The sequence below is a fragment of the Odocoileus virginianus genome, chromosome 18 (assembly GCF_023699985.2).
Source record: "Odocoileus virginianus isolate 20LAN1187 ecotype Illinois chromosome 18, Ovbor_1.2, whole genome shotgun sequence".
NCBI classification, from domain to species: domain Eukaryota; kingdom Metazoa; phylum Chordata; class Mammalia; order Artiodactyla; family Cervidae; genus Odocoileus; species Odocoileus virginianus.
The window spans coordinates 15,484,077-15,493,251 of NC_069691.1; the positions used below are offsets into that span (position 1 = coordinate 15,484,077).

At 39.8% G+C, this 9,175-nt stretch overlaps 1 pseudogene; it reads right to left on the reverse strand.

The window, feature by feature from the left end:
- Window positions 1-1,208: 1,208 nt before the first annotated feature.
- On the reverse strand, window positions 1,209-1,564 carry LOC110142697 (large ribosomal subunit protein eL36 pseudogene; annotated as a pseudogene).
- Between the last annotated feature and the right edge of the window lie 7,611 nt (window positions 1,565-9,175).

Sequence of the window (9,175 nt, forward strand, 5' to 3'; positions counted from 1 at the left end):
CTGTGTGGATCACAATAAACTGTGGAAAGTTCTGAAAGAGGTGGGAATATCAGACCACCTGACCTGCCTCTTGAGAAACTTGTATGTGGGTCAGGAAGCAACAGTTAGAACTGGACATGGAACAACAGACCGATTCCAAATAGGAAAAGGAGTATGTCAAGGTTGTGTACTGTCACCCTACTTATTTAACTTATATGCGGAGTACACCATGAGAAACTCTGGGCTGGAAGAAGCACAAGCTGGAATCAAGATTGCCGGGAGAAATGTCAATAACCTCAGATATGCAGATGACACCACCCTTATGGCAGAAAGTGAAGAAGAACTAAACAGCCTCTTGATATGAAAGTGAAAGAGGAGAGTGGAAAAGTTGGCTTAAATCTCAACATTCAGAAAACTAAGATCATGGCATCTGGTCCCATCACTTCATGGCAAATAGATGGGGAGACAGTGGGAACAGTGGCTGACTTTATTTTTCGGGGCTCCAAAATCACTGCAGATGGTGATTGCAGCCATGAAATTAAAAGACGCTTACTCCTTGGAAGGAAAGTATGACCAACCTAGATAGCATATTAAAAAGCAGGACATTATTTTGCCAGCAAAGGTCTGTCTAGTCAAGGCTCTATGGTTTTTCCAGTAGTCACATAAGGATGTAAGAGTTGGACTATAAGAAAGCTGAGTGCCAAAGAATTGGTGCTTTTGAACTGTGGTGTTGAAGAAGACTCTTGAGAGTCCCTTGGACTGCAAGGAGATCCAACCAGTCCATCCTAAAGGAAATCAGTCCTGAATTTCACTGGAAGGACTGATGTTGAAGCTGAAACTCTAGTACTTTGGCCACCTGATGAGAAGAGCTGACTCATTTGAAAAGACCCTGAGCTGGGAAAGATTGAGGGCAGGAGGAGAAGGGAATGATGGAGGATGAGATGGTTGGATGGCATTACCGACTCAATGGATATGAGTTTGGGTGAACTCTGGGAGTTGGTGATGGACAGGGAGGCCTGGCGTGCTGCAGTCCATGGGGTCGCAAAGAATCGGACACGACTGAGTGTCTGAACTAAACTGTCTGTTTAAAGGAATATTATCATATCTAGTATGAGTGAACCTGTCATACAGAGTGTGATCAAATCACTCAAACTGGTAATGGGCTAGGACTTTATCAGCCTGACAAAACAAGTTGTATGGGCAGTTTTGTGCTTGCTTGTAATAATGTGTTTCTTTTTTTCTTCTGGAATAATTTATTGTGCACAGAGGGGAAGGGCTCGGTCCTTCCTGGCTGCCCCTTTCCTCCTGGCGACCAGGCCTTGCTTAGCTCCTCTCTCTCCCTCTTGGTGCGGACGTGTGTCCCCACCCTTTACTCCAAGGGCCCACGTGTCCTTGGAGACCTGGAGCAGCTCCGTGGCCTGGTGCTCATAAGGGGTGAAGCCGCACACCTCCCAGGTCACGTCCCGCATGAACGTGGTGTGTTTGCCGAGGCGCCCGCAGCGGCGCTGTGCCTCGGCTTGCCCACGTTCGCGGTCACCTCGCGGCCCTTGCTGAGGCCCACAGCCATTTGGGAGCGCAGAGCCATGGCTGTTGTTCTTCAGTGGCTGCTGCATCGGAAGGTGTAAGAACGCTTAACAAATACATGTTCTAGGCAGAATTTGATCTAAGAGTCACTTTCATTGTATCCTTTTAAACAAGGTTGTGGGGAAATAGCTAACTCTCAGCCATGCTAAACTTAGGTTTTTTTGCCAGTAGAATCTGTTAAGAGCTGTACATTGGAATCATTGTCTTGAATCAGCTGGAAATAATTGGACATATATTTTTAACAGCATGAACATCTTTCCATTTTCTATAAAACACCCTAAAACATGTTCTTCCACCTCTTGGAAGGTCCACAGTGATTATCCAGATACTGTGTCTTCCTGAAGCCTTACCAGTCCTCTAGCAGATGCTATCCCCTCTCAGTTCCGATAGTATTCAATCTGCATATCACTGCATTTCAAAATTTGTCTTTGTGGTTCACTTCCTACCACTTGATAGACTAAGTTTCTTAAAAAAAATTTTTTTAAATTTTTTACCTTTTTTACCCTTTCATCTATTTATGTCACCTCCCCCATTCTACTATCACTGGAACCATCAATTCAGTCTCTATGAGGTCAGTTTTTTGGTTTTTAGTTGTTGTTGTTTTGTTAGATTCATTGTTTAAGAGAGATCATGCAGTATTTGTCTGGCATATCTCACTTGGCATAATGCCCTCAAGGTCCATCATGTTATCACAAATGGCAAGATTTCAATCTTTTTTATAACTGGATAATATTCCATTATATGTATATATATATTTTTTTCACCTTTTCTTTATCCACACAACTGTTGCTGGACACTTAGGTTGCTTCCATATTTTAGATATTGGAAATAATGCTGCAGTGCATTTGGGGATACATTTATCTGTTTGAGCTAGTGTTTTTATTTTCTTCAGATAAATACCCAGAAGTGGAATTGCTGTATCACATAGTAGTTCTATTTTTAATTTTTTGAGAAACCTCAATACTGTTTTTAATAGTGGCTGCACGAATTTACATTCCCACCAACAGTGTACAAGTGTTCCCTGTTCTCCACATCCTTGCTAATAACACTTGTCATTTTTTGCATTTTTGATAACAGCCATTCTGACATGTTTGAGATAATAACTTTGTGGTTTTGACTTGCATTTCTCAGATCATTAGTGATGTTGACATTCTTTTTTAAACAATTTTTTAAACCGAAATGTTGATTTATGATAATGTGCTAGTTTGAGGTGTATAGCAAAGTAATACATATGTGTATGTGTGTATTTTTTTCCCATTCTCTTCAATTGCAAATTATTACAGATATTGAGTATAATTCTCTGTGCTATACAGTAGGTCCCTTTAGGTTATCTATTTTATATATAGTAGTGTGTATATTTTAATTCAAACTCTTAATTTATCCCTCCCCTTGCTTTTGGTAACCATAGTTTGTTTTCTAGGTCTGTGAGTCTATTTCTGTTTTATAAATAGGTTCATTTTGTGTGATATTTTACAGCCCACATATAAGTGATATTATATAGTATTTGTTTTTCTGACTTACTCCACTTAGTATAATAATCTCTAGGTCCATGCATGTTGCTGCAAATGGCATTATTTCATTTTTTTATGACTAATATTCTATCAAGTATATATACCATATCTTCCTTATCCATTAATCTGTTCATGGACACTTGTTTCCATGTCTTGGCTATTGTAAATAGTGCTGCAATGAATAATGGGGCACATGTATCTTTTCAAATTATGGTTTTCTTCAGATATATGCCCAGGAGTGGGATAGCAGATTATATGGTAACTCTCTTTTCTAAATTAATTACTTATACACACACACACACACACACACACACACCCACACCCACCCCATGGCATGCAGGATCCCAGTTCCCCCAAAAGGAATCAAACCTGTGCCTGCTGCAGTGGACTGCCAGGGAAGTCCCAGTAGCTGTAATTTTAGTTTTTAAAGAAACTACCATTTTGTTTTTCGTAGTGGCTGTATCAATTTACATTCCTACCGACAGTGTAGGAGGGTTCCCTTTTCTCCACACCCTCTCCAGCATTTATTGTAGATGTTTTGATGATGGCCATACTGACCCATGTGAGGTGATAGTTCATTGAAGTTTTGATTTGCACTTCTCTAATAACTAGTGATATTGAGCACATTTTCATGTACTTTTTGGCCATCTGTACATCTTTGGAGAAATGTGCATTATATCTTTTGCCCATTTAATGATTGGGTCATTTGGTTTTTGTATATTAAATTGTATAAGCTGTGTGTATTGTATATTTTGGAAATTAATCTCTTACTGGTCACATCATTTGCAAATACGTTGTCCCAACCTCTAGGTTCTCTTTTCATTTTTTTTTAAAAATGATTTCTTTTGCTGTGTTGTTGTTATTCAGTCACTAAGTCATGTCCACCCCTTTGTGACCCCATGGACTGCAGCACACCAGGCTTCCCTGTCCTTTATTATCTCCCAGAGTTTGCTCAAACTTATGTTCATTGAGTTGGTGATGCTATCCAAGCATCTCATCTTTTGCCATCCCCTTCTCCTCCTGCCTTCAATGTTTTCCAAGATCAAAGTCTTTCCCAATGAGTTGGCTCTTTGCATCAGGTGGCCAAAGTATTGGAGCTTTAATTTCAGGATCAGTCCTTCCACTGAATATTCAGGGTTGATTTCTTTTAGGATTGACTGATTTGATCTCCCTGCACTCCAAGGGACTCTCAAGAGTCTTCTCCAGCACCACAATTTGAAAGTATCAATTCTTTGGCACTCAGCCTTCTTGATGGTCGAACTCTAACATTCATACAGTACTACTGGAAAAACCATAGCTTTGGCTATTCAGACCTTTGTCAGCAAAAGCTTTTAAGCTGAATTAGGTCCCATTTGTTTATTTTTGTCTTTACCTTCATCACTCTGAGAGATGGATCCAAAAAGATATTTCTGTGGTTTAGTTCAAGGAGTAATCTGCCTATGTTTTCCTCTAGGAGCTTTATAGTATCTGGTTTTACATTTAGGTCTTTAAACCATTTTTTACATGTAACTGTCCAGTTTTCCCAGCACCACTTATTGAAGAGAGCATCTTTTCTCCATTGTATATTCCTGCCTCTCTTGTCTTAGACTAAATGGCCATAGGTGTGTGGGTTTATTTCTGGGCTTTCTCTCCTATTCTATTGATTTATATTTCTGTTTTTGCACCAGTACCATACTGCTTTGATGACTATAGCTTTGTAATATGATCTGAAGCCAGGGAACCTGATTCGTCCATCTCCATTTTTCTTTCTCAAGATTTCTTTGGGTATTCAGGGTCTTTTGAGTTTCTGTACAGATTAAGGGAAAAAAAACTTGTTCTAGTTCTGCCAAAAATGCCATTGATAATTTGCTAGGAATTTCATTAAATCTGTGTATTGCCTTTGGTAGTGTACTAATTTCTAGAATACTGATTATTTCAAACCAAGAACATAGCATATCTTTCCATTGGTTTGTGTCATCTTCAGTTTCTTTCATCAACAACTTATAGTTTTTGGAGTACAGGTCTTTTGCCTCATTAAGTAGGTTTATTCCTAGGTATTTTATTCTTCTGATATAGCAGGAAATGTGTTTTCTTAATATTTCTTATCTTTTATTGTTAATATGTGGGAATGCAAGAGATTTTTCTGGTATTGATTCTGTATCCTCCAGCTTTACTGAGTTCATTGATGAGTTCTGGTAGATTTCTGCTAGCATATTTAGGATTTTCTGTGCATAGTATCATGTCCTTCGCAAACAACAGAAGTTTTACTTCTCCTTTTCCAATTTGTATTCCTTTTATTGCTTTCTCTTCTCTGGTAGAAATTCCAAAACCATGTTTAATGTGGCAAGAGTAGGGGCAACCTTGTCTTGTTCCTGATCTTAGAGGAAATACTTTTATCTTTTCACTGTTGAGTATGATGTTATCTATGGATTTGTCATGTATGTTCTGTTCAGTTCAGTTGCTTAGTTGTGTCTGACTCTCTGTGACCGCATGGACCGCAGCACGCCAGGCCTCACTGTCCATCACCAACTCCTGGAGTACACCCAAACCCATGTCTATTGAGTCGGTGATGCCATCCAACCATCTCATCCTCTGTCGTCCCCTTCTCTTCCTGCCCTCAATCTTTCCCAGCATCAGAGTCTTTTCCAATGAGTCAGCTCTTTGCATCAGGGGGCCAAAGTATTGGAGTTTCAGCTTCAACATCAGTCCTTCCAATGAACACCAAGGACCGATCTCCTTTAGGAAGGACTGGTTGAATCTCCTTGCAGTCCAAGGGACTCTCAAGAGTCTTCTCCAACACCACAGTTCAAAAGCATCAATTCTTTGGCGCTCAGCTTTCTTTATATATAGTCCAATTCTCACATCCATACATGACTACTGGAAAAACCATAGCTTTGACTAGATGGACCTTTGTTGGCAAAATAATATCTCTGCTTTTTAATATGCTGTCTAAGTTGGTCATAACTTTCCTTCCAAGGAGTAAGCATCTTTTAATTTCATGACTGCAGTCACCATCTGCAGTGATTTTGGAGCCCCAGAAATAAAGTCTGACACTGTTTCCACTGTCTCGCCATCTATTTGCCATGAAGTGGTGGGACCAGATGCCATCTTTGTTTTCTGAATGTTGAGCTTTAAGCCAACTTTCCCACTCTCCTCTTTCACTTTCATCAAGAGGCTCTTTAGTTCTTCACTTTCTGCCATAAGGGTGGTGTCATCTGCATATCTGAGGTTATTGATATTTCTCCCGGCAATCTTGATTTCAGCTTGTGCTTCTTCCAGCCCAGCGTTTCTCATGATGTACTCTGCATATAAGTTAAACAAGCAGGGTGACAATATACAGCCTTGACGTACTCCTTTTCCTATTTGGAACCGGTCTGTTGTTCCATGTCCAGTTCTAACTGTTGCTTCCTGACCTGCATATAGTTTCTCAAGAGGCAGGTCAGGTGGTCTGATATTCCCACCTCTTTCAGAATTTTCCAGTTTTTTTGTGATCCACACAGTCAAAGGCTTTGGCATAATCAATAAAGCAGAAATAGATGTTTTTCTGGGACTCTCTTGCTTTTTTCAATGATCAGTGGATGTTGACAATTTGATCCCCGGTTCCTCTGCCTTTTCTAAAACCAGCTTGAACATCTGGAAGTTCATGGTTCACGTATTGCTGAAGCCTGGCTTGGAGAATTTTGAGCATTACTTTACTACCCTGTGAGATGAGTGCAATTGTGCGGTAGTTTGATCATTCTTTGGCATTGCCTTTCTTTGGGATTGGAATGAAAACTGACCTTTTCCAGTCCTGTGGCCACTGCTGAGTTTTCCAAATTTGCTGACAAATTGAGTGCAGCACTTGCTCAGACTTCTTGATGGTTCAACTCTCACATCCATACATGACTACTGGAAAAATCATAGCTTTGACTATACAGACCTTTGTTAGCAAAGTGATATCTCTGCTTTTAAATACGCTGTCAGGTTTTGTCATAGCTTTCCTTCCAAGGAGCCAGCATCTTTCAGTTTCATGGCTGCAGTCACTGTTCACAGCATTTCTGGAGCCCAAGAAAATCTGTGATTGCTTCCAAGTTTTCCCCTTCTCTTTGCCATGAACTGATGGAGTAGATACCATGATCTTAGTCTTTTGAATGTTGAGTTTTAAGCCAGCTTTTTCACTCTTCTTTTTCACTTTCATCAAGAGGCTCTTTAGTTCCTCTTCACTTTCTTCCTTTAGTATGGTATCATCTGCATATCTGAGGTTGATATATCTCTCAGCCATCTTGATTCCAGCCTGTGATTCATCCAGTCCAGCATTTTGCATCTTGTACTCTACATATAAGTTACATAAGCAGGGTGACAATATATAGCCTTATCTTACTCCTTTCCCAATTTTGAATCAGTCCGTTGTCTCATTTAAGGTTCTAGCTGTTGCTTCTTGCCCTGCATACAGGTTTCTCAGGAGACAGGTAAGGTGATCTGGTATTCCCATCTCTTTTAGAATTTCCAAGTTTGTTGTAACCACACAGTCAAAGGCTTTCACATAGTCAATGAAGCAGAAGTAGATATTTTTTTCTGGAATTCCCTTGCTTTTTCTATGATCCAGCGGATGTTGGCAATTTGATCTCTGGTTCCTCTACCTTTTTTAAACCCAGATTATACATCTGGAAGTTCTCAGTTCACATACCACTGAAGCCTAGCTGGAAGGATTTTGAGCCTAACCTAGCATGTAAAATGACTGCAATTGTGTGGTAGTTTGAACATTCTTTGGCATTGCCCTTCTTTGGGATTAGAATGAAAACTGACCTTTTCTGGTTCTGTGGCCACTGCTGTGTTTTCTAAATTTGCTGACAAACTGATTGCAGCACTTTAACAGCATCATCTTTTAGCATTTTAAATTGCTCAACTGGAATTTCATCACCTTCATTAGCTTTGTTTGTAGTAAAGCTTCCTTAGGCCCACTTGTCTTCAGATTCCAGGATGTCTGGCTCTAGGTGAGTGACCACACCATCATGGTTATCTGGATCATTAAGACCTTTCTTGTATAGTTCTGTATATTCTTGCCATGTCTTAATCTTTTCTGCTTTTGTTATGTCCTTACCTTTTTTTGTCCTTTATCATGCTCTTCCTTGCATGAAATGTTTCTTTGATATTTCCGATCTTTGAAGAGATCTCTAGTCTTTCCCATTCTATTGTTTTCCTGAATTTCTTTGCATTGTTTATTTAAGAAGACCTTTTTAATCTCTCCTTGCTATTCTCTGAAACTCTTCATTCAGTTAGTTATATCTTTCCCTTTCTTGCCTTTTGCTTTTCTTCTTTCCTCTGCTATTATTTAAAGCCTCTTCAGACAACCACTTTGCCTTCTTGCATTTCTTTTTCTTTGGGATGGTTTTGGTCACTGATTTCTGTAGAGTGTTCCAAACCTCTGTCCATAGTTCTTCAGGTAATGTATCAGATCTAATCCCTTGAATCTATTCATCACCTCCACTGTATAATCACAAGGGATTTGATTTATGTCATACCTGAATGGCCTAGTGGTTTTCCCTGCTTGCTTTGATTTAAGCCTGAGTTTTACAACTAGGAGCCCATGATCTGAGCCACAGTCGGCCCCAGGTCTTTTTTTTTTTTGCTAACTATGTAGAGCTTCTCCATCTTTGGCTGCAAAAATTATATTCAGTCTGATTTTGGTATTGACCATCTGGTGATGTCCATGTATTGAGTTGTTGCTTGTGTTGTTGGGAAAGAGTGTTTGCTATGACCAGTGTGTTCTCTTGGCAAAACTCTTCTTAGTTTTTGCCCTGCTTCATTTTTTACTCCAAGGCCAAATTTTCCTGTTATTCTGTGTATCTCTTGACATCCTACTTTTGCTTTCAAGTCCCCTATAAGAAAAGGACATTTTGGCGGGGTGGGGGGTGTGTGTGTGTTAGCTCTAGAAGGTGTTCTAGAAAGTGCTGTAGGTCTTGATAGAACTGGCCAACTTCAGCTTCTTCAGGATCAGTGGTTAGGGCACTGGATTGGTGTTGGATTACCATGATATTGAATGGTTTGCCTTGGAAATGAACTGAGATCATTCTGTAATTTTTGAGATTGCACCCAATTACTGCATTTGGGGCTCTTTTGTTGATTGTGAGGGCTACTCCATT